Raw genomic sequence first — 24,514 nt, 5'->3', positions numbered from 1 at the left:
CTGAGCAGTCGCCTTCTCTTGTTTTGACCAGAGTTTGTTGCTTCCGTTGACCTCTGACAACTTCGTACTGGGCATGTGCTTATCCTCTGCCCTGACCTTGGCTGTGATATAGTGGATAATCTCTTCAGAGGGAGTGTTTGCTTTTGTGGCTTTGGATTACCTTATCGAGGAAGATGTTTTTCTCTGGCTAGAACCCTGAATTAGCTACTCAGCAGGTCACAGACAGAATCTTCACAGAGCGCCCTCATTCTATCTAGCTCTTCTTAATGGGACCAGCATTCCATCAGAGAGGCCTTAGAGATCTCTGAGGAGCTGAAGAAGGAGGGAGGCTAGAGAGGAGGGAGGGAAGGTAGAAGGGAGAGTCAGAGAAGGCCTCCAGACAAGCTGTTGGAGATCATACTGATTTTCAGTAGGAGCTGGAGGACAGAGATTAGGTTAGGTTAGGTTAGGTTAGGTTAGGTTAGGTTAGGTTAGGTTAGGACAGAGATTAGGTGTGATTTAGGACTGTGGTGGGTTGACCTGGCTGGGCTATGGGTACCCACCAAACCACTCTATCACTCCCCTCCTTAGCAGAGCAGTGGCAGAGAGAAAAGAAAGTGTTAAAAAAACCTTATGGGTCAAGATAAAAGCTGTTTAACAAAGCAAAAACAACGAATGTGTTCCATAGCAGAGGCAAACAGAGGATTTATTTTTCACTTCCCATCAGCAGATGATGCCCTGCCACTTCCCAGGGACCAAGCCTTCAGTACATGTAGCAGTTGCTCCAGGAGACAAACATCAGAGTAATGAATGCCACTCCCTCCCCACTTTCTCTTAACTTAATTGCTGAGCAGACATCGTATGGTATGGAATGTCCCTTTGGTCAGCTGGGGTCAGATGTCCTGGATGTGTCCCCTCCCAAGGTTTTGTCCACCCCCAGCCTACTGGTGAGAGAATGTTGGAGAGACAGCCCTGATGCTTTGCTCAGCAGGACCCAGCTCAGTGCTGTGTTATCAGCTCCTTCCAGGTACCAATGCCAAGCACAGCCCTGTAGGGGCTGCTGTGAGGAAAATGAACTCCACCTCAGCCAGACCCAATTTAATAACACATGTCCACCCAGACTGAGGGTAGGCAACACCTCCTATTCCAATGAAAGGAAATATCTGGCAAGGATGTGGCTGCACATAGCTCAGCTCAGGCTGCCTAGCAATTTACCAGCAATCCATCATCCCCCTGAGAGGATGGGATACAGCATAACTGGGGCAGCTTTGCCTGCTGGGAACGGGTGATAGCTTAAAGAAGAGTCTGTGCTGAGTAATATCACCTTGCCAGGGGAATATCCTTCTTGGTCTCTGAAAGACAACACAGCCTTTCTGACAGGCAGGCTTTTGGTTCAGAGTCAAAATGTATACAAATGCTCAAGCAGACAGCCAAATGTCCTCAGAATTTGTTAACCTAATAGATGTTTTCTGTATAGGCTCCTAACAACTTCAAGTGATATCTAAAATATTTGAACAAAATTGCTCATCTGGTCTAGGGTAAGTCCATTCATATGATAATTCTTAAGGTTGCTGCTCTTCCTTTGTATTTCATTCTTTGGGGAAAAAAAAAAAAAAAAAGCCTGTCTAATGCCTCATTTAAGATTCAGTGGAATCTTCCTTGCTTCGGTAATTTTCCTATTAAATTACAACTATTAACACTCATTCCTCACCCTAAAGGAAACCAATAAAATCACCCAAACTAATGAAGTTGTTTTCAGCAGCAAGCACCTCGTTACGGGGGTATTTCTAATTACTGTTAAAATGAACTGGAACACAATGCCTCCAGAATGGGTTGTCCCAGAGCTATCAACCCAAACCATAAACATCTGTGCAACTCATAATCTCTTCATTTAACCTTTGTAATAGCAATACAACCTCAACTAATTTTTAAAAGCTGATAGACATTAAAATAAATAGATATGAAAATGTCACTGACACATTTTAAATAGAATTCTAATTTATGAGCACTGACTCCCAGTGAAGAATGCAGTTTTTGTCTTTCAAAAAATAACTGTGCCACCTGGAGTTTATCTTCCTCTTATATTGTCTAGTCTGAACTAATTTTTTTTTCTTTCTGCACTAATTGTTATATTTAGATATCATCGCCCAGAAGACTATGTTGAGGAGTGATTAGGGTATAGCTTACACATCAGAATGCATGAGCTAACTAGAAAAGCAAAGCTTCAGATCAGATTTAATTAAGATAGCTTACACTCTCAGTTCAGTTTTCTGCCTAAAGCAAGGAAAAAAATGAAGATTAACAGTTTCTTCCAGAAACATGATACTCCTGGGATAGAAATTTAGAACTCCATAAGCAAAATAACTTTTACTCCAGTGAGTAGTCCTCCTGAAATCAGCATGACTAGTTACGTGAATAAATGGTACTCTGCATAAATTAATAATACACAATCTGGCCATATAGAATCTTTGCTCTGGTGCAGATTACTAATTGCCTGTGAGTAATTCAAATAATGAAAAAAGAAAAATAAGTGATATTCATATGAGTAATGACTTGCAGGATTTTCCTTTTTAGTTTTCATATATGGAAAACTGAATCTTTAATACCTAAATAAATCAAAGTGGGAATCTTCAACAGGAGGTAGCTAAAGGGCTGTGTCTGCAACTCATAACGCATTCACCTCCTTACAAGAAGAAAGGTGTTTTTTAATACCAGCAGCTTAGAATATAAACAACATGCTGGAACTTCATGCATAACTGTAATCACCATCAATTTAGTGCTCCCATTACAGGGCAGTTAGAAGGTTGGGGGCAACTGAGATCCACTTCTATAAACAGCAGGCGAGTAAATACGGTAAGTAACTGCACAGGACTACCTGTGTTAAATCTCATTCATAGATCATTCTTGGGCTTTAATGTTCTACATGTATAGGGAAGCATGAGCCAAAGTATCTTCTATCCTTTTTCCTCCTTCTGGGTGCTAAGTGCTGGGCTTTGCAATGCTAACTGAAGTAGAAGGCAAAAGAGTAATTTTATAAAAATGCAAATATGAGGTCTGGTGTCCTTTGGATTTGTATCTTTTGGCTGATGAAATGAAGGGAGAGAAAATATGATCTTCATCTGAACCTTTTCTCTTTGGGCTCTGTTCGAGGTATATACCCTCATGTCTATAAGCTGGTGCGCTTCCCTCTGGCTGGGGCATGAATGGGATCTTTGCTTCTGGCCATCCCTTTAGTTTCATGAAATTAGTAGAAACTTATTTATCTTTCAAACTGTTGTTAAATTGCATTAAAAGTCAATCTGTAGGTCCCAGTGATAACTGAGAATGTTATGCAAACACACTGATCAAACACACATACAATTCCACAGGAAAAAAAATGGACTAAAATACAGAGGTGTTTTTTTCTTTAGTGAACTAGGTGGATAGGAAAAAGAGGGAATATTTTCAGTTTAAGATTCATATAGATGTTGACATAATTGTAATTTTTTATATAAATCAGAACTTCAGTGGGAAAAGGTGCTATGAAGACAAGGAAACCACAGTCAGAGGCGATGGCTCACTATGCTAGTTGCTATTCAGGTCGATAAGGACAGTTCTGTGTTCACTGGATTGTTTATGACTTATGGAGACAGAAAAAAAAACCCAAAAAACCAAACCAGAAAAAAGGTTGAAATACAAAGAACAAAACCATACTCTTAATGCAAATGATATCTCTATTCTTTCCATTTTTTATTCCTGACCACTCTCTGAGCCTTACTATAAAGCTTGACAGAAGTATATCTATGCCCTGATAAACTGGTACACAGGGAGAAAAGAGTGCCTTGGTTCCTAAAGCTTGTCCCCAAAGTGCAGAAAATTATGCAAAAGAAATTATTCAGAAAGTTGTTTAAGAACCTCTATGCATGGTCTGAAAGAAGATACAGAAACTGTTGTGAAAGAGGCAGACAATTGACTGGCATAATTTGCTGCATAGAGAGAACAGGGAGACAGGGTAAGTGACAAGAATAACAGCACCAACTGACAGAAATGTACCTCTGTCATGAGCAATTCAAAACCTACTCAAGGATATTATCCTGCTGCACATCAACACAGAGCCTGAGTTGAACTGGAGATGCTGGGTGATTTCACTGAGACTTTATCTGTTGCTCTCCCTTTTTAGGTAATATTACTGACGGGGTTTTTGATATGTTTTTATTTTAAATTGTGGCCATCATTAAAAACTAGTTTGTAGTTGATTTACTTTGCAGTTCATGCAGGTTGTTTGAAAGCCTTTGGAGTGAAAGAAAGCAGCATGGGGTGGAGAGGAGAGCTGGTCTAGAGAGGAGAGCTGAAATAGGTGGAGCTGTTCATGGCACTTCCTGGAAGGCTGCAAAGAAATGGTTTTGTGGCTTTCCCTCAAGGAGTCATATTCCATATTTGTGCTATTTTCTCTTTCAGGTTAAGACATAGAGGTGTCAATGCTGTGTTGGATCAGAGGTGAATCTGGCTGCTCATCCTGTATTTGACAGTGATCAATAGCAGTGACAGAAGAGGGTAAGATGCTTGCAGCCATACAGCCTCCTGGGGTTCAAAACCCTAAATGACATAAGTACCTCCTATGAAGACAGAAAGAGAAAGTTGGGGCTGTTCAGCCTTCAGAAGAGAAGGCTCTGGGGAGACCTTAGAGCAGCCTTTTAGTATCTAAAGGAGCCTACAAGAAATCTGGAGAGGGACCTTTCACAAGGACACATAATGACAGCACAAGGGAGAATGGCTTTAAAGTAAAAGAGAGTAGGTTTAGATCAGACTTCAGGAAAAAAAAAATAAATCTTTACTGTGAAAGAGGTAAGAGAATGGCACAAGGCACAAACTTGCGGAGGCCCCATCCCTGGAAGTGTTCAAGAACAGCTTGGATGGGGCTTTAAGCAACCTGGTCTACTGGAAGGTGTCCCTGCCCATGGAAAGAGGATTGAAATTGGATGATCTTTAAGGTTCCCTGCAGCCCAATCCATTCTGTGACTCTGTGATAAGAATGTCCATTAGTCTTTGGTCAATTTATTTTCCATTATCTTGTCTACTGTCTTTCGGAAGCCTTTCATGTCAGTAGGATTCAGGAGGTCATGTGTTTTATTCCCCAAAAATACTCCATTCACAGCCATTTTGTACCTTTGTTTTGAACTCTGTGATCTTAATTTCCTGGAGCTGCACATAAATCTGGTGATTCACAGGACTGCAGTTGCCCTTACTAATCTGATATTGATAGAAGGAACTCTGAAATAATGAGAATCTAAATTCATTGAAGTCATTGCCATGACATCATCTATGAAGAAAGACAGCAGGTGTTTCCTGCAGAGCTGGGATAGTGAACTGTGATCAGATTCAAATACAGTAATCCAGTTTGGACATGATGGACCAAGTAATCATTATGCTCAGAAACATGGTTAGAGGAAAGGAGAAAATTTCTTAGACTTTAGAATTAAAGAAATCACAATCTGTGGAGACACCAACAGATAAAGTCTGAAGAAATGACACAAGTCCTTTTTTAGTCCAAAATACAAGGTTATAAAGCTAAACACAGGTCCAGAAGCATGAAACAGCTGATTTGAGATGAGCATGTGCAATGGAAAGCTTTCTCTGTTTTTTAAAATCTATAAGGTCTACTAATCTTAACTCACTTACATGGATCATTAGAGATTCAATGCTGTCAGTGATCTGAATAAATCGTTCAGCAGTACTGATGGAGACTAGCCAGAGGACATTACAACAGCAGCCTCTTGCTTTGTCTTTCTGAGCTATGAATTAATTCTTTCCAACACACTTTTAAAGAGTCTCATTTGTCAGAAGCATTAAACTTCCTACTAATTTATTGTTTTATATATAATGGACCACTCCTCGAGCATGATAACTTTCTCTTTCTAAATGCACCTTTTCTATTTGACAAAAACATGGGGAAAATCAAAGCTTCTTTTTGGTGGAATCATGGCTTGATTCTTTCCCTCTTCCTTCCCCAATCAAACTGAACTCATACAAGGGAAAGCGTGTCAGAGAGCTGTTAATTTTGTTGACAGTATTCCTTAACTGCAGAGATTAATCTTCATATATGACTGGTTTTTTAAAACTCCTATTCATTACTGAATGATGTCCAGGTGAGCTACTCTGGAATAACAGCATGCTGAAATTGCAGAGCAACTTAACAATCTTATAAGAGATAGTGCAGTATATTGAAAGGAGCTAATTATTTCCCCAAAATTCCCTTAAAATAAAGTAATAGTGATACGGCATGGAATTTATAGGGAAATCTGAGAGCATACCAGAGAAAACTAGGAAAAAGTGTCAGAAAGGAAAGAGTGTTAAGCAGTTTGCAGCCATGGCACAAGCATGATTGCCATTAAGAATATTTATTTCCAAAATGTTTTGTTTTCCTGCTAGCTCATTATATTAGTTCCTCATTGTGGAGAGATTTATCTGAGATTAAGAATTATAACAAGCAATGTTATGAACTAATAAGCACATCTAATTTGGATGTTGTTAGAGCATTAAATGGAATTAGTGACAGCACCATTTCATTTCATTTTCGTAAGGTTGTTACCACCTACATATTCCTTCCATGAAATGGGACCATAACTACTTCAGTGGCTATAATGGGAGCACACGCAATATTTCTTTGTTTCTGTTTCTGCTTTTAGGTCAGCTATCGCTATTAGATCATGTTCATCATTAGGAAGGAAAAGTGCTCTATTAGAGGCTGTTCCTCTGGTGATACAGGAAATAATAGGTTGGGGATTGGAAGGGACCTTAAAGATCATGTAGTTCCAAACCCCTGTCATGAGGGATGATCTTTTTTGCCTTCATATGAAAGAACACGGAGCATGCACCTGGATCTACATTTTGCAGCTAATAATTCCCAGGAGTATCCTGACAGCTTCTCATGCCCGGGAAGGCAGGGGGAACAAGCCTTCCATTTTGCAAAACTTCCATGAAGGGTGTGATTCAGATGTGCTCCCCCACCTCCCAGTTTTTGAATGACTTCTAATCAGGACCACCGAGAGCTGCGGCACTTATCAGATGGCTTCCCTTCTTCAGGTCTTCATTCACAAATTCGTTTCTGTGCAACGATGCCCAAGACAGCGCTAATGAGTTTGCTGAAGTGCTGGAAGCAGGATAGCCATGGTTTTGTGGCGCTCTGCCCAGGTTAATCAGCCCTGTTTCTCAGCAGTGTTAATTAGGCGAAGCAGAGATCTCTGTGGTGGTGAGTATATTAGTTCTGATGCTCAGTTATTTCAGGCAGCTCTACGTTGCATTGCACTGTGCTGGTAGACCTACACTCAGCATCAAGGACATTAAGAGGCAGCCCTGTCCAATAGCTCCGTAGGCTTTCAGCTCTCTCTCTTCCAGTAAACGTGGTGCAAATTTTTCATCATAAATTATCTAAGAGATACTCCTTAGAGACAGACCTAATGAGGGACTGAAATGCCGTCCCCCTGCTATGAGTAGAAATACTGTCATTGACTCAAATAGGATGAAATCCTGATTCCAAGTGAGCTGTGTGAGGTAGATAAACTTGTCTGAAGAGCTGCAAGTTAAACAGCTGTCTAAAAGTGAGTGTTGGACATTAGCATGTCAGGTGTTACTGGCTTTTGTCAGAGGCAGAGCAACTTTGCTGGCAAAGGTAGGGAGCCCGTTTTACCTTTGTTGTGTAACCAGTACCCCACCGTGGCTTGCAGCTATAGAAACCAGTGCCCAGAGCATCCAGACGTGCCATGCCCAGTGCCAATGACAGCTGAACTATGCCTGTCACTTTGTACCCCTGGGACAACCTCACCAGACTTGCTAGCATGGGTATGGGAAGCTTGGGATGGCCTAAGAAGCCCTTAGGGATGTCAAAGATCTGATTTTCACATTAAAAAAATCAGGAGTGAAGAAATAAAACCTTCTCAGTGTACATCAAGGGGTGACTGGGGAGCAACTCTCATTTCCAGCTGAACAAGATTTGTTAGGTTTTTTAGGTTGGGTACCAGTTTCACTTCTGTATTAACCCATCTCTTTTCTTTTCTGTCATGGCCAACACTATAATTATTCTTTAAAGACAATCTCCTTCGTACAATGTGTGCATAGTGAATGCCCTATAACATCCCATGTGGCATTTCCTGGTATATGGTTCAGACCCCTGGTTTTAGAGCTGCAGGGGAAGACTCATCACTTGTCTCCGTAACGGGGTGCAGCAGCTGGCCTTTGCCTGGCTCAGTATCTCCACTGCTTGCCCTGGAAGAAATGCCTTCACTCTTTCTTCAAACATGATCCAGAGGCCTTGGGGATGTGGAAATGGAGTAAGAACTGGAGTGTGAACCTCTTTCTTCTTGCAAAAGAAATTGCTTATGACAGACATGGTCAAACCATTACAGTGCTCTCTCCCTGCTTGTTCCTGTGGGAGAACCTTCTACTGCTGGTATTGTCTGCAAAATTAACGTGGTGAACAGGACAGATGAATCCGTGAGGGGACCTAAATTATAGAATCAGAATATCCTGAGTTGGAAGGGACCCACAAAGATCATCAAAGTCCAGCCTTCCACAGGAGAGCCCCAAGAACCACACCATATGCCTGAGAGTGTCCAGAGTCTTCTTGAACTCTGGCAGGCACCTGGGAGAAGGCATGTTCCCACTTGAGAGTGCATCAGGGCGATACTTTGGCTTAAGGGAAGTTAAACTTTGCAATGTCCTACTTGTGAGAGCTCATAGTAATACAATTGTCATCCTAGCAAAATCAGAGCCAAACAGCCCTTCACTCAATGTGTGCTACTTTCAGGCAGAAATCTCTCTACTCTTCCAATTTTCTTTTCTTTTTCTTTTTAAGAACATTATGTGGGTCTGCTTGAATCAGAATACATTAATTGGATTATTTATGCTGCAGTTTGATCAAGTAATTGAAATAAATTGGAGGGTTAATGATGACTCACTGTTTTGGTGAACCCCCATGGTATAAACAGCCATGACAGGGAATTAGGCTGCTTCACAAAAACATTTTCTGAAGTTATGGTCTTTGATCAGTTTTCCTAAGTAAATTGACACTGCACTGATGGTCATAAAATCAATGTGAGGTGACAGAAACTGGGTTGCTGTTTTTGTGGAACAAGAACGTATCCCCTGTGTGCCATACACATTTCTTTTCCTCTCTTGTGACGTTTTTAAAATCTGCTGGCAGGGATAAAAAGTCATACTCACACCCAGTATTTTCCTTAAAATGGGACTGTAACGTAGTCCCTTCCCATAGCTCATCTCTTGACCTCCAGCTTCCCACATAATCTAATTCACTCCTTCTCTTGCTTGATGCCCCAGAGACATCTGCTGTGGCCCTGAGGAGCACTGGATGAATCTCTGCTCATGTCTCAGTGCCGTGTACTCCCTAAGCACCTCTGTCTCGGGAAGATTGTGTCTTCCTTGCCTGCAGGGGTAGCCACAGAACAGCAAAAGAGAGAAAAGGCCACCTCTCCCTGCTTCCAAAGCTGTCATCCCCTAGCACTTGTCTCTGCTCACCCGTGCTGCAGCTTGTGACTAATAGCAGTGGGCTGCTGCTCAGCGCTGCGCATCAGGGCAGAGCTGAGCCCTCCCCTGCCATGCCTGGGAGCAGCACAGTGCTAAAGGTGGTCTAAACATTTCCTATGATATTATCAGCCTATCCTGCAAACCACAGCCAATGCAGCAATGCAGGGAAATACACTAAACACACATTGCCACTGCCGGCTTTAAGGATAACTGGATTGGCAGAGGTAGGGAAAAGGTATCAAAACCAACCTCTGGCTCTCGGTGGATGTGCTGTATACTGTTGAAAGTAAAAGTCCTGATAATCAGGAAACTATTCTGCTGCATCAATACGCTTGACAAGCTGAAAAATAGCTACAAAATTTCATGAATATTTCTGTGTAAATTGCATTTAAACTAATGTTAGTGCTTCCCCTTGTAGATTACGAATTAGCAACTATTCTTCTGTTAATGTAAATTTAACTTCTTGTTGTTGTTCTTTGCTTTTGTACCAGCTCTATTCCAGTAGAAACTGAAGCGCAAACTTCAGAAGGATGATTCTCAAAGCGTCCAGATGGCAACAATAATTATTTATTATCTTTAGCTACCATGGTTATGTTGCCCAATCTGTGATACTGTAAATCAGTTTTCAGATGGTCACAGGAGTTGTAGCAAGTTTGTGAAAAAACATTGCTCATTATATGTTTGTTCAGAAGGACTGAACCAGAGCACTGCAACTCTTTCAATGTAAGTAAATCAATGTAGAAGTTTAGATCTAAAAAGGACTCTGAGCATGGAGAGACCAGTGTGGTGGGATGCACACAGTGAGGAATACATCAGTCATATGGCACAGAGTCTAGGTTTCTCTGAAATCCACACTCCCAGAGTGGGTTCAATCAAGGGCTGTGCTATTTTCTTTTACTGGGATTAAACTAAAGTGTCAAATGAGAGAATTCTATTATTTGGGCCAATGCAAAAGCAGACATGCCGCTGTAGCACCACTGATATTCTGAAGTGAGGGCTCAGCCCTAGTGCAATTTGTGAGATTTGCGTGTTTTTATTAGAAGCTTGCATGGGTTTTGCCCTCCAGAGTTTATTTTTCCCCTTAACCTAATTCTATCCAATCTGTCATCTTTTCTTAGTAACATTCTGAGGCCACATTTTTTTTTTTTCTTGCTGAAAATATTATCTCTAAGTGTTCTATATTTGCAGGGCAATGGTGACATTGAAAAGGAAGGAATGACACGCTGATTTTTAGCAAGGTTTTCATAAATTGTCTTTGTAGATTTATGATGTGTCACTTGATTTACAGCACTCTTTTTTTTGTGGATGCTGTTGTCTGTTAACATTTCTACAATAGCCCTCTTTTTTTTTTTGACTTCTCAAAGGCTAAAGTAACACATCTTTACAGTCATATTTTTAAATTTAGATAACTTGATAGTCACAATTGCTGATTCTTAATAAGAACAGAGCTTGTTTTCCAAGATACTATTTTATCTTGAGCCTCTGATTTGTTCATCTTACACATAATATTATGGGGGAAAAAATGCTGTTTAAATTTAAAGGTTCCAAAACTTACTTACTCTGAAAAATAAATCTGTCTTTTGGTGCTCTCAGAATTTTCCTCAGTTTGATGTAGTTTAGATTATTTAAGGTCTCCAGAATATTTTCCAGAAGATGATCAGTAGTCAAAGGTTCTGTTTTCTCAGGGCATGAAAAGTGAATTTGATTATTTCTATAACAAACTCACTGTAGTATTTTGATTGGCGGGAATTGAAGGAATTTTCCCTCACAGCCCTTCTGGCTTTGCATTTATGGCAATTAAGAGTCTATTTGTGGTCCAGAGCATTTTTTCCCATGCTGAAGTAAATGAATGCTGCCCAAGTGAGCCTCTTCCTCCCTGTGTGCATTACTGGGAGCTGGTCTTGCCACCATCAAAGGTATATTAATAGATGATATTCTCCCTGCCAAAGGGAAAAAATGGTTGCTCAGATAACTGTTACAAACTCACAGGAGGAACTTCAGGTTCCACAAGGCTCCAGTTTGCCTTTTGTCCATCACTGGCCTAGTCTTGTCAGTGGAAAACTTGTCTTCTTAACTGACTCGTGGTGTTACCATGCTGCTCCCTCGTGGTACCCATTAAACTTTATTTATAAGTTTCAGAGCAAGGCACAGGGCTGTTTTCAAAGACTGCTAGGAGAAGGAATGTAATGCTTTGTTGTTTGCCAGTTAATGGGCAATTGCTTTCAACAGTAGAGAAATATGGGAGTACAAGCATGGCAGGAATATATTAGAACAGTATTATAAAAGGGATTACTGTGTTTAGAACCAGCTGCACAGAACTATCTGAAAACCATGAAACTGTTTCTGTATTGGATTAACTCCAAGGTCATGTCTGATTCAGTTGACAAAATATCCCATGTCAGTCTTGTGGCAAAATCCTTAGGTCAGCTGTTGCCTTTGTTGTCCAGGAACAAGCACCGTAGTGGGCTAGCTTGGTCCTTTGTGGATGAACCATCTCCATGGCAGTCTTTAATCCCTGCATTCACAGCTCCATGGTACTTAGGCTGGTCCAACACCAGGAGTGTGATGCAACCAACAACTTTAGAAAGTATCTTAAGCAAGTACTGTGGTAGTTTTGTCTAGCTTAGCCACGGTTGTTGTCTGTTGGACTTCCCATTGTTTCTCTTTTTTTGAGCACACTGCAAATTAACATCTGGGCGGTGTGCAAGGTAGTGAGCTACAATGTAGACATCCCATGTGACTTTTTTTCCTCTTTTTCCCTCTTAGTTTGAGGTCCATTAGGCTATTGGCCCATGTAATCTAAGCCAGATATTGTGTTTTTTAGGGTTGTCCCCCCCGCCTCCACTCCCTTACTATAAGCATTTCCTAGTAATTAATGAAATTTTCTACAACCTTGAAAAGTGTAATGACAGGTTTTTACCCCCTAGTTCATCAGGTAGCCACAGTCAGGCTTTCTATGATACAGCCTAGGGTTGTGTGCATGTATGAAAGCCAAGGAAGTGGGTGAAGTTGGTTATAAGAAAGGCCAGTGATGTGGTTCATGTTCTCCCCGCTCTTGCATGAACACAAGTGATTTCTGCTGTGCTTTGGGAGCATGTATGTCTTGGGCATATTTCACACAGAAATCAAAACAAAGATAAACAAGATCCTTCAGACAGCACTACTGAGGGAAAAAAGAATAAATGCTGCCCAAGCTAAGAAAAGAAAAATGAAAAGTTTCCAATGAGAAAAATACATTTCATGTTATCTTGAGACTGTTGGCTAAAAACACCTTACATTTAAGGCCTGTCTTGTAAAGATATATAGCAACCTCTGTTTTTGCAAAGCTTTTGAATAAAGACAAAGCAAAAACCTGCTACCTGTATGACAATTGGACTCCATGTACAAAATAGCAAGACCTTTTCAGACCATATCAGGCACATTACCAGTTACTTTTTTGTCTAGAGTGATGAAGAAAGATGCAGCATAGAATTTGCCACTGAAGATGACAGTTTGTCTAACTTTATGTCCTGAATCTTTTACACGAATCTTCTTAAGCTCTGATTTAGGAGCATAGTGACTTCGCTTGAGACTTTGGCTGCAGCTCTTATCCTTACCAGCTGTCCTCTTATCTCTACTGCCAGGCTAGGTAGAATCAGTGAGGGTGATTTTAAAAAGCCATGATGCTGGCTGTGGCCTTTGCATGTCTTTTTCATGAATATTAGAGGTGTCCATGTGCTGAGTGAAGAGGGGAGGTGGAAATCTCTAAGCCTTCTCAGCTATCCTAAAAGGTGATGACTGAAACATTCAATGATGAATGCTGTGTACTGTTTTAAAGATGTTGTGGATATTCAGTTCACTTCGTTTTTCTTAGTTTTCTTTAAATCTTAATTCTGCATTTCTATTTACTTTTTGAGGCAGAGAAACATAAGACTTCCATGGTGGAAATAAAACCTGGAAGGAGGACACACCTGTTCCTGAAGGGCCAGGGATATTTTGTGCTTCTGCCAGGGTGCTAAGGGCACACTAAGTTCAAATTTTGCCAGCTGGGGCTCAGAATTTTTTTGAAGGAAAGAAAAACTTCCTCCGAAAGACAAAACCCTTTAGACAATTCTTTTCCTCTCCATCTAGAGAAAAGCAACTGGGATGCAGTAATGGCAAAGTCTGACACAGCTGAGAGCAAGCCTGTGCACAGTGATTGGAGGGAAAACACAAGGACCAGGACTGTCTTTTAATTTGTCCATTGCCTGAGGATGAAAGAAAACTGCTGTCAGTCACAAAGTGCAAAAGAAGATATTCTAGTGTGCTTGGGACTGCAAAAGGGACTCTTTTATCCCTTCAGTGATCTATGAGTAATTTCTGAAATAAAACCTCCAAGTCACCTGCAAAGCCAGTTTCAGAGGGAACAGTAACAAACATTTCTTCAAGGAGTTCTGGAGGAAAAAAAAAAAGAAAAAAGGAAAAAAAAATAAAAAAAAAATCCTGCCCTTTATTTTGTCTGGTATTATCTGCTGTACAAATGTCATTAAGTGACATTTTTCTCCTACAGGCCATCCAGTATATACGAGGATTATTATTCCTTCCTTCTCTCTTCCACTGGAAAACAGATAGAGGCTGACAGTTAATGAGGGGGACTCTAATCTGACAGCACTATGAAAGCTACTGACAGAAAAGATCTTGATAGTGGCATAAGAAATTCCTTCTATCTCAGACTACATTAAGGTGCCTGTCTGCAGCTGGGAAGTCAGGATATTCTCCTCTAATCAAAGCTTGTTAGATCTGTATCCTCTTGTACGTCTGCAACCTCTTTAAGAGGAAAACCCAAAACAGCTGTAGGGAAACAAGAAAATAAAGGCTTTCAAATTATAGGGCCTACTAAGATTAAATTCCTGAATGGGAGTTTGTTGCCATCGTTCTGTGCTCAACAATTAAGCTGTATTTTGTTTTCAGTTGCAGAGTTATGCCTGAGTTACTCCATGTGCATATATCTGGATATAGAAATGGAGATTTCACTGTGCAAGGTACGGTATAGCATGTGTGAATTTCCAAAGTGGGGAATGTGATGTCTAAATTTACATGACAGACAGCCTCCTTGTCATTTTGGATAGTACAAGTGGTTCTGGATTGCTTGCTCTGGACCATGTGGCATGAACAGAAACTATCCCCTCAGCCCTGTCCCTTCAACCCCAGGGGACCACTCTGTGGGACAGGTATTGACATTTCCCAGAGGTGCCCCCTCACTATTTTGGAGCATTTTCTGAATAAGCACTCAGGATTTTTACTCTGGTGTGCTCAGTCCTACGGTTTTAAACCATTTAAACTCTGGACACTGCTGGTGCTGGAAACAGAATTTTCTGACTGATGATGGGCAGATGATGAATGTCAACTATTTGGACACAGCTTCTTTTTGAGAACATGCAATGATTTAACTTCTGAGATCTTTTACTGTGCTTGAAGAAGGGGTTAATGCAGACATATATTGGAGGCTATGAGAAAGGCAGTGGTGGGAAGTGCAACAAACAAAATGTGACCAGACAGGTTAAAATGAAGTTTTCAGAGACTCCAACATTGAAGACTTTTTGTATCAAGTTTGTTACTTGTTCAGTCCTTACTGAACTTTTCCAAAGAGCTGTCCCTTATATGTGTTTTTCAGTAAAAAAGAGAAACGTTGCTTTGATGTAGGTTTTCCTTCTTTGAGCAAAGAACAGGCCATCCAGGTGCTCAACCCCTCCTAACAGCAATACTTGAATAAGGCAGTCATCATACCCAGCCTGCCCCTTGCATTTTGTAAAGTTAAACTTCATGCATTCTTGCAAAAGCTCAGATCATTTTTGAAACTGGCACATATAAATGCATACTGTACTCTGTATTTTTTCCCCCACTGCTATGTTGCCTGCTCACAAAAGGTAGTAATTCAATGTGCTTTTCTCCATCTAGCCCTACTTTTTTTTTTTTTTCACCTACACATTCAATTTTAGTGTGCCATCTGCTTTCAACCTGCTTAATGTTATACTCCAGCTTTTAATGACAGAAGATATCAAGTGCCATGGTTCTTATTTTATTGCTAAAGATGGCATGCAGACCTTCTTTAAATGATTCCAAATCATCTAAAGCCTATGTTTGGATGGTTTTCAAAGGCAGCCTAGGGTTGTCAAGCTTCTACTGCAGAGCTTGTGAGCACTTTTCATAGGTTAATCTTTTTAAAGGCCTCTGTCTGAGGTTCTTTAACTTCCTAAAGGCTCTTTTTAGCCTACTTCAAAGCCAGGATTTTTTTTTTTTTTTTGTGAAAATTACATACATCATTGTCTTAATTTGTCCTGACAGGTACAAACTGTTGTGTGGCCTAAAATCCAGGGGAAAAAAGCCAAAAAAGCCCTACCTTAAAAAATGCATAAAATAGTTTTTGTCATTTTTATACTCCAAACTGAGACTTCCTTTAATACCTGATACTTTTAAATCTTGAGCCCTGTTTATTTCTGGAAAGAGACGGAATCAAAATTATGTGAAGCTTCAACTCAGGAATATGATCTTAATTTTGAAGTTGAATAGCTTCAATAAGCACTTTAGTCAGTTTGAGCTACTTTTTGGTTCCCTAGCTGTGGATATTGCAGCTTTTCTCTGGAGGTCAGCTTTTTGAGGAGCAACAATTAACCTCCATCGGTGTCCTGGGTTTGTTATCCATGATGAACATTTCCTCCAATTCCCAGATATGTGCAAGGGATGGTGCTGATCTGGAGGCAGACTGCTGGCCAGGACAGATTGCACTGGATGTTTCTTCTGTCCAGCTTAGGGGTGTGTGTGCAGAAAAACCCTGCTTTGGTGGTGCCTGTTGTGTCCCAAGTGCCCCTCTAAGCCAGAAGGCCATATAGCCTGGCGAGCAGCAATGAAAAGGATTTTGTTTCTGGGGCTTTCATGCAAACAGAAGGCAGTATGGCACCCATTTTCTTGGGTGGATTTCTGAATAGATGTTCTATTTGCTTAGATTTTGAACAATGGTTTCTACTTGCACATATCTATTAAGGATTTATGAAATCCCAGTGGGCACCAATCTGCATTTTTAAGCACTTTAAGTATCTTTACAGTGTTGTTCTTCACTTATCCATGGGGACATGGCTCCTCAGCAGAAGCTGAAATTCTTTATAGAAATACCTCTTCTGTACAGAAAAGATATTTTTCTCTATGAAACTTGTAGATTGGTTTTGCTAATATTCCCAAGCAATTTCACAGAAAGGATTAAATTCTGTTATACTTTGTACATTTACCCAGGTCTAGTAGAAATTTTTCCCTCTTCTCTTCTTTTTTTTTTTTTTTTTGGTTAGTAGAAAAGTCTAATTGGAATGGATGAAATGACATTATTAAATACCAGAATGAAGATCACCAGGGAAATAATCTAGCTGCTGATGCTCTAATGTTAAGTCAGTGCTTCTAAATAATCAGTAATCAGCAGCTTGAATTAGACTGAGATAGATCGAGCTAAATGCTTGACTATTCAAAGTGAGTGCAAGAGATCTGGAGAAAGGTTCAGTGCAGTCAGGGATAAAAAATGTACTGCATTAAATATGCAGGACTAAAGAAATCATGCTTCTATTTTATTTTAAGTAAACACATTATCCTTTGATATATCTTGGTCTTTCTTCATGTGAATCATGAATCATGCAGCACTTCAAGCCCTGATTAATATTCTTAATTGCTCTCCCTTTTTCGTTCTTGCAGCTGGCAGATGGAATGCTGCAGATCAGACGGTGCCATATCAGTAGTGTTTGCACTGCCTGTGAGCAAATGGTGTTACAGCCTGCATGTTTATCCCCTTTGATCCAAACACAACTGGAGCAAGGTGCAATCATCAAGACTGGCTTTTTTTTTTTTTTTCTTTTTCTTTTTTTTCTCCTTTAATACTTTTTTCTTTCCTATCTCTGTGGTATTAACCCTGTTGGGAGCAGATGATAGAGCATGGAAAGTCAGCCAATTTCTGTAATGCGAAACACTTTTCTGCAGCAAGGAAGTCTGGAAATCATAGGAGGCCTACATCCAGAACAGATGTCTGCATCTATCCTCCCTGGAAAAGTATATACTAGAGAAATGCCTGTCTTCCACCAAGCTGGGCTTAAAATTTCTTAGTGGGAGTGTCAATTGTTTCTGTGCTTTTCTGTACTACTGCTAATTAAGATGGATATACAAAGAATCCAAAAGAAAGAGCATCATATTAGTAAAAAGCTCAGTGATGATTTCTAATTAGCAGAAAAGTGAGTGAAGTTTCAATTCTGTTTTCTGGCAGAGAATAAGTTCTCAAAATGAAAGAATCCTAATTACTTTAGAAATTTTAAACTCTTCAGATCTTTCTATTTCTTGTGAGTCAGTGGTTATCAAATTACCTTCCAGGTGAAAGAATTACTTTTCTCACTAAATGCAAACTCTGTTTTGATAGGCAAAGCAAAACCTTCCTGCTCTGTCATGACTGTTAAGAAAAACCAGTAGATGAAGAGTGACCATTTTATAACATGCACATTGGTTTCCTGATGCTAAAATTAGATGACATTTTAGTGGTCAGCATTGCTATCATAACCTATGTGTTGGCAATGAAAATATTTTAGCCTAAGGAAAGGCATTATGCTACGCATAATTCCCTTGTTTTTGGATATGGGAGGATTTGTGTGTTCTTCAGTCAGTTTTTTAAGAGGATATGTGTTTTCTCATGTATCATGTACGACTTATAAATGCACCATCTGACAAAGAGACTGATTACCATATCAGAAGGTGATTGCCTAAAATTAGGGACTCTACTTTGAATATTTTTCTCCTCAGAAGAATGTAGGTAATGAATCAAATAACCTTCTGTGATTGCTTGGATGTGATTATTAAAAAAAAAAAAAAGGAAAAAAAGTACAGTATCACAGGTTATGACACTAGCACACAGAACTGCAGCAAAGAACCCAAGCTCAAACATCATAATGCCTCATCAGCTATTTCTCTGGAATGTTTTGGGACTTTGGCATTAAAAGGACTCTGTGATTATAACCATGATGTCAGCTTGCAGGAATTCAAAGGCAGATGTATTGGAGAGCACCCAGAGAAAATAATAAATGTGAGGCCATGTCCACATATGTCCATTTAATTGTCAGAAATATTCTGAACGTGTTTGCATCTAGGACACATCAGTGTCACCCCTGGCTGCAGCCTCAGGTGACAATGCAGAGCAAAGCAAACTCAGCTCAGTAATTTCTATAATTTCCAGCTGTAAGATGATAGTCTAAACAGGTTCCTACATCATCATGCTTATGAAACTTTCCTTTTCCTATAGTTTCATCTTCTTTGGATTGAAACCATATCTCATATCACTTGGAACTTACTCCTGTAAGTTCCAAGTGTCTGGTTACAATTCCCTGGATATGTCAGTTGTTCTCTACATTGTTGATGTTGTCATTGAACTTACATTTCTGTTGCAGTAATTGTCATGATGCTAAACTCTCATTGTTGCTGCATAGTTATTGTGAGATGCTTTATGCATTCTGTGCTGGTAACCAGAGTATTGTGGGGTTTCATGCTGTACCAGCACTTTTCTTATTTTGAACAAAACTACCTCATCCTTTTTTTCCTTTTTTTTTTTTTTTTTTAAACTTCCAGTGTCTAAAATAATTATAATTAAATAAAATTTGTTGGGGTGTTTCATGTATCAAGTGGTGTAAAGATGTGTCTTTTTGATTTGATTTACCACTCTGATGTACAAAAAGGCCAATTTTTCCTCTGACAACATGTGACAGTTCTAACACAGTTTGCATTCCTGGCAAGTTCCAGGCTAAAACCAGAGGTGTATTAGAGAATTTGTCTGATACAAATTTTCCTAGGTCTTGCAGGATGCCAAATCAACAAGCCTAACATCTGCAAACCAGTCTTTTTTTTCCCTCCTTCCAGGCAATCCATCACTGTTTTTCTTCAGCGCCTGAACTCACGGTGAACTGTCTGTTCTAATAGGCTTCATCTTCATTACAGGATAATATAATGTGTAAGTGTAAATCGGTAATGAGATGTTAGTGCTCTTGGAGAGTGATTTATGAGAAGGAAGCTAAATTCTGGTTAAACAAATACACTTCTATTTGAATGCTGTCAGAAGATGAGTAGAACATCTGATCATTCCTTGTATCTTTAAGAAGTGGCTTCCTAATGAAATCAGATACTTTAAATATCTAGATCTCTAGCTCAAGACTTATTTGACATTTCATTATCATATGAATTGCAACTTTAGTTGGGCAAGTTTAGACATAAAACTTGGGTACTAAGTACTGTGTGAAAAATTGACTAGGGGAATTATAAAGATTCTAATATCTCAGCATTTTCTTTGCTTTTATTGATCATTGCAATCTAGCTGATGTGTCAGCAGCCAAAAAGCATTCTAAGTAAGCTGATATATTAAAAATGATACAACCTTTTATCTAGATTTATATTAGATGCAATCAGGTGACACACAACTGTGATCTACTTTGTAACTTTCAAAATTTGTTATGTCAAAATCAAAGGAAATTAGACTGAATAATATTTGTATTTTAGTGCTAGTTGTGCTTATTTATTCAGGCATTTGCTGTGATATGGTCCCTAACATTTATTCTGAATGAAAGACTAGAAGATTTTAACTGCCCTAAAAAATGGAGTTTTCCAGCAGAAAAATGTTTGTGTTTAAGTAGAGCTAGTGTATGCTCAGTTGTTACAAAAGTGTTGCATCACCCTAGTTATCACATTTTGATTTTGTTCAGATTTTATTGAATTATATCCTGAATAATACAGGGGAAAATAAGAATATTTTTGTTGGATTTTTTTTTTTTTTTAGTTTGCCTATTTTAAATTTGATTTATCTGAAACCTGGTGTTTCTTGTAATAGTCTGAGTGGGTGCTTGGTTAAAACAAAGCCATCTCATGTTACCTAAATAATATATGCTAAAAACCGCAGCATTTTCTAGTTGTTAAAAGTGCATATGATAAAGTATATGATAAGGTAAAATTTATATTAAAAAAATAATAATAAAAAAGGACTGAGGATTTCAAAGCAATGTTTAACAAAGAGGTAGTTCTGTTTTAAAATAAATCCCAGTCATGTCTAAATTATTGCCCTGCCTGCTTTTAAATGTTTCATCTTTTATCTGGCAGAACCGAGGTAATGCAGGGGAATCAACAGCCATGTACATGAAAAATTCTTCCTTGGATAAGTCATTAAAGGAGATTGGTCCAGGGAGAGATGGGTTTCAGGGAAAGATGGGCTCAGATTTGTATTCTGACACAAACTTCCCCTGAGGTAAGCAGGGAAAGACCATAAATCCCATATTCCAAACAAAAGGGTTTGTTTTCATTTTCAGTGGATCATAAAATCCCAGGGGCTGTTGCAGACCTAAGGAGAGGCTTGTGCTCTACTTTTCTGACTTTTCTAAATGGGGCTAAATGAACTTTTCTGTTTTGCAGTGTATTCTGCAGTCACAGAACCACTGTTTCCCTTTGGCAGTCTGGAAATGAAGGTCATTTCACAAGGCAGCCCAGGAGTGTCTGGCAGAAATGTTCTGGAAACCTCTGAAGGGATGAAGAAGGAAAAAAGTGAGCAATGTGATTATATCAACATGTAAGAAAATATGGGGTAAAATGGTACTTTTCCAGGCTGTGAGTAAGGGAAAATGGAGGGGAAAGTGATGATGAAATAGTGAAATGACAATCCAAAGGAGGAAGATGCAGTCTGACCTGGGGCTCAGTGGGAGATGTGCATGTCTGGAAAAGCAGAACACATTGGGTCCTCCAGGTTCTATCTACTTTTTTCATCATCTGCTTGGGTAGCACTGCATTTTGGAGGGAAAATCACAGAATATTCTGAGGGAGAATATTGAAAGAAAGGGACCCAAATGAAACATAATCCTCAAGGAAGCCTCATGTGAGAGGAGTTTGTGCCTGAAGATTATTCATACTGTTGACTAGATGCCATGTCTTTCTTTTTTCCCCTTTTGACATCTATAGGGTTCATCCAGACCTCTGTGTCTGATCTTTTTCATGGGAAAGCTTTGTCAGCAAAGCTGATCTCAAACTTCTCCACCAGGTTACTTCCTGCCTTTCACCTTTACCTCTGAGAAACCCCACTTGTTTTCTATGCTAGCCTCTATTCCTCTTCACTTTAGACTCCAGAATGTGCTCAGAACACATCTGACTTTCAACTCAGCTCTCTGTTGTCTTGCAGTTTTAGCATGTGTCAAATACAAAACCAGAAGCACACCTTTTCCCCTTGCTCTTGTTAACTATTTCTTAGTAGGTAAGGATTTTCTTCAAGGAAAAAGTATCACTAATGCAGCAGATATGAAAATATATTCTTTTTTCTGCATGGATGTATTTATAATAAGGTTTTCCAGCAATATTTCAGTAAGGAAAGAAAAAAAAATATATATTGCTGCCTAGTCAAACTCTCTGCCTGGCATGCAGTCTGTCTCCTGTGCTTGTGCATGTTACAGCTGGAATGTACATCAAGTTAACCAGCTTCATCTCTTCAGAGCAGAAAGGTGGGCTTTAATCTGCAGTTAGTAGGAGTCCCCCTGCTCTGTCAAAAGACTTCTTTCTATTAACTCTAATAGCCCATAGCCTCTCACTGTGCTCCCTTGCTTTCCTTTATTGCTATTTCCAGATTGACTGTCTGATCTTCAGCTGCATGATCCTGACCACAATATCTAGTGGCTCTTTTAGGTGCTGTTTCTCCTGCCTGCTCCCTCTCTCCCTGCTGACATATTGCATCTCCAGAACTAAGGGAGATTTATCAGGACTGTACTCCACTTCTTCCAAATCAGACCATCTTTGAGGGAAGAACAAGTGCTGTCTCCTGTTTAACACTGCTGGCCTTTGTCCAATTTTCAGTATTGAGTGGGAGGAATTTTGTATTTGAAAAGTGATGCTTGTGTATGCTGCCAGAATTAAAGACCACTTTTTATTCGAGGCAGAGCCCAGGCAGTCTCTGCCTCAGGTATTCCTCCCCTGTCACTCCAGTGATTCTCTAGAAGCTGCAAGTTATGCAGCCCAGTTTGGTCCCTGATCTTTATCAGACAGGAAGCCATTCTAAAACAATAGAAAATGACCACTGTCTTATTTATAAGAGGTCATAAAAATGTAAAAAATGCACCATGTTGAAGGTGTATAAGATCCTCAGTGGCCAATAAAGACATCTGATGGAGCTGAAACATCTGATATCTCTGGAAAGGGCACTTTTGGGTCAGTCTGCTGTGGAGGAGCTGAGTGCTTTCCATATAGAAGGGGATAGATACTCTTTGGGAGGGGTAGTACAGAGATTTTACTTTTAACTAGTCTAGGTTGAATAGAGAAGGACAGGTGGGGTTTTCTGAGAAAGCTGTGTATCAGAGATGGTCCTTTGAGACTGGCCTTATGAACATGGCTGAGCCTTTAGACAGCTGGCAGTGGGGTTGGGGCTTTCCAGAAGAATGAGAGATGGAGGAGGTAGAGGTAGGTGTGAAAGACCAGAATGATCTTAAAAACTGTCTTGGAAAATATCTCTTCTGAGGTGCACACCAAGAAGAAGCTTTAGCTGCTATTCTGAAAAAGTGCTGTAAGAAGAGCTCAGGGGGAAAGCAGGCTTTCACAAAGCCTGGAGTAACAGCTGGAGACATGAAACCAACACACAACACAGAAAAAGTGAGGACTGTAAATACTGAGTGGAGGGAAGGGTTAAAGTCGAGATGAAATTGCTTTGCTTAACATTTCCTAGACTGCTTTACACAGTGTTCTTGATTAGTACACCATTTTGGAGTGCATGGCACTTTTCCCAGCTTTTTCTCAGCCACGTGAGCACTACTGGAGCAGTGAAGAGTCTGTCCCTAGGGCAGGTCAATGCTCTTCTGTTCCTGTTCCTGTCCAGGAGCTTTATTGCACCAGAACATCACAGAGGTACTGTGCTCTCCCCATGAAACTGCTGTCTTCTCCCCATGCAATTTATTTTGTTCCTCTTCTGCTGCCCTGTGCCATGGTTTTTGCAGAGAGAGCTCAACACAGGACCCTGCATTCACCCTCAAAGGCTTTTTGCATTTGTATGGCTTGCTTGGCAGAGATGGGAGAGAGATGGAAATGCAAACATGCTCCTGTCAGAAAGGGCAGGTGTGGTGAGGCTGGGGGCTTTTGTGGATGTAATTATGGCTGAATAGTCCTGTCTGTATTCTGGGGTTCTTGTGACTAAAGTTTGTATCAGTGAAACTTTACTGATTGCAAGAGTTATTTCCTGGTTCATGCCATCTTAAAGGAGACCAGCACCTGAGGAATGCAGCTCAGACCTGGATTGCCAGCTGCATCTTCATGACATCCCAGGTGGCTGAGGGAAGAGGCTTTATGTTGATGGAGTTTCACCTAAATTAAAAAAATCAGAAAAAATCAGAGCTGTGACCAGCATCTTGTGCAGCATGGATCCTTCCTTCCACCAGCATTGGTGGTTTCCAAAGCACAACTACAAAAAAAAATCAAGTTGCTTGATTTTACGAGGAGTTTGAGTATGTACACGTATTACAGTCCTGTAAATTACATTATCCTTCTCTGAAATGATCTATTAATGATTTGATTCCAGTAAAATGGGATTTTACCCCTCCACAGAATGAGTTTGGGGTTGTGAAGTTGGCTTTTTCATGTGGCAAAACTATCCCTTATGAGCACACACTGTTTGGGTCATCCTTCACATCTGAAGTTCAGTCTTACTTTTCTCCTCATCAAAATATCTCTGAAATTACAGGTGAAGAAATGGGATTCTGTAAGTTACTGAGAGCAGGAGATCCCTCTAAGAAGGCTCCCAGATTCATGGTCTTGGTCCATTTCTGATGGGCCTGCCCTGTTTAGTGCTCTTATTTATGGACCTGTTAACAAAATACTGATTTATGATATATATTTTTTCCTTTAAGGGAAAAAGCTTTCACATTTGGTCTGGAAATGAGACTGTTTAAACTGTTGCTCATTTTGCACCAGAGCTCCCACATCTGCAGCTGGAACTATGCCAAGGCTCTGATGGAAAAACAAGCAGATGGACTTCTAACAT

The 24,514-nt window shown here is 39.9% G+C and overlaps 1 long non-coding RNA gene across 1 annotated transcript; it reads left to right on the top strand.

The window, feature by feature from the left end:
• Positions 1-14,354: 14,354 nt before the first annotated feature.
• On the top strand, positions 14,355-24,075 carry LOC111926506 (uncharacterized). Its single transcript, XR_002863014.2, has 3 exons — positions 14,355-14,498; positions 19,387-19,477; positions 20,923-24,075. It is a non-coding gene; the product is annotated as an uncharacterized LOC111926506 (long non-coding RNA).
• The last annotated feature ends 439 nt before the right edge of the window (positions 24,076-24,514 follow it).

This window comes from Cyanistes caeruleus, chromosome 3 (genome assembly GCF_971803275.1).
Source record: "Cyanistes caeruleus chromosome 3, bCyaCae1.hap1.1, whole genome shotgun sequence".
Taxonomy (NCBI): Eukaryota; Metazoa; Chordata; class Aves; order Passeriformes; family Paridae; genus Cyanistes; species Cyanistes caeruleus.
Note: the sequence above shows the minus strand (reverse complement) of the source record. Positions and strands in the feature narration are given on the sequence as shown.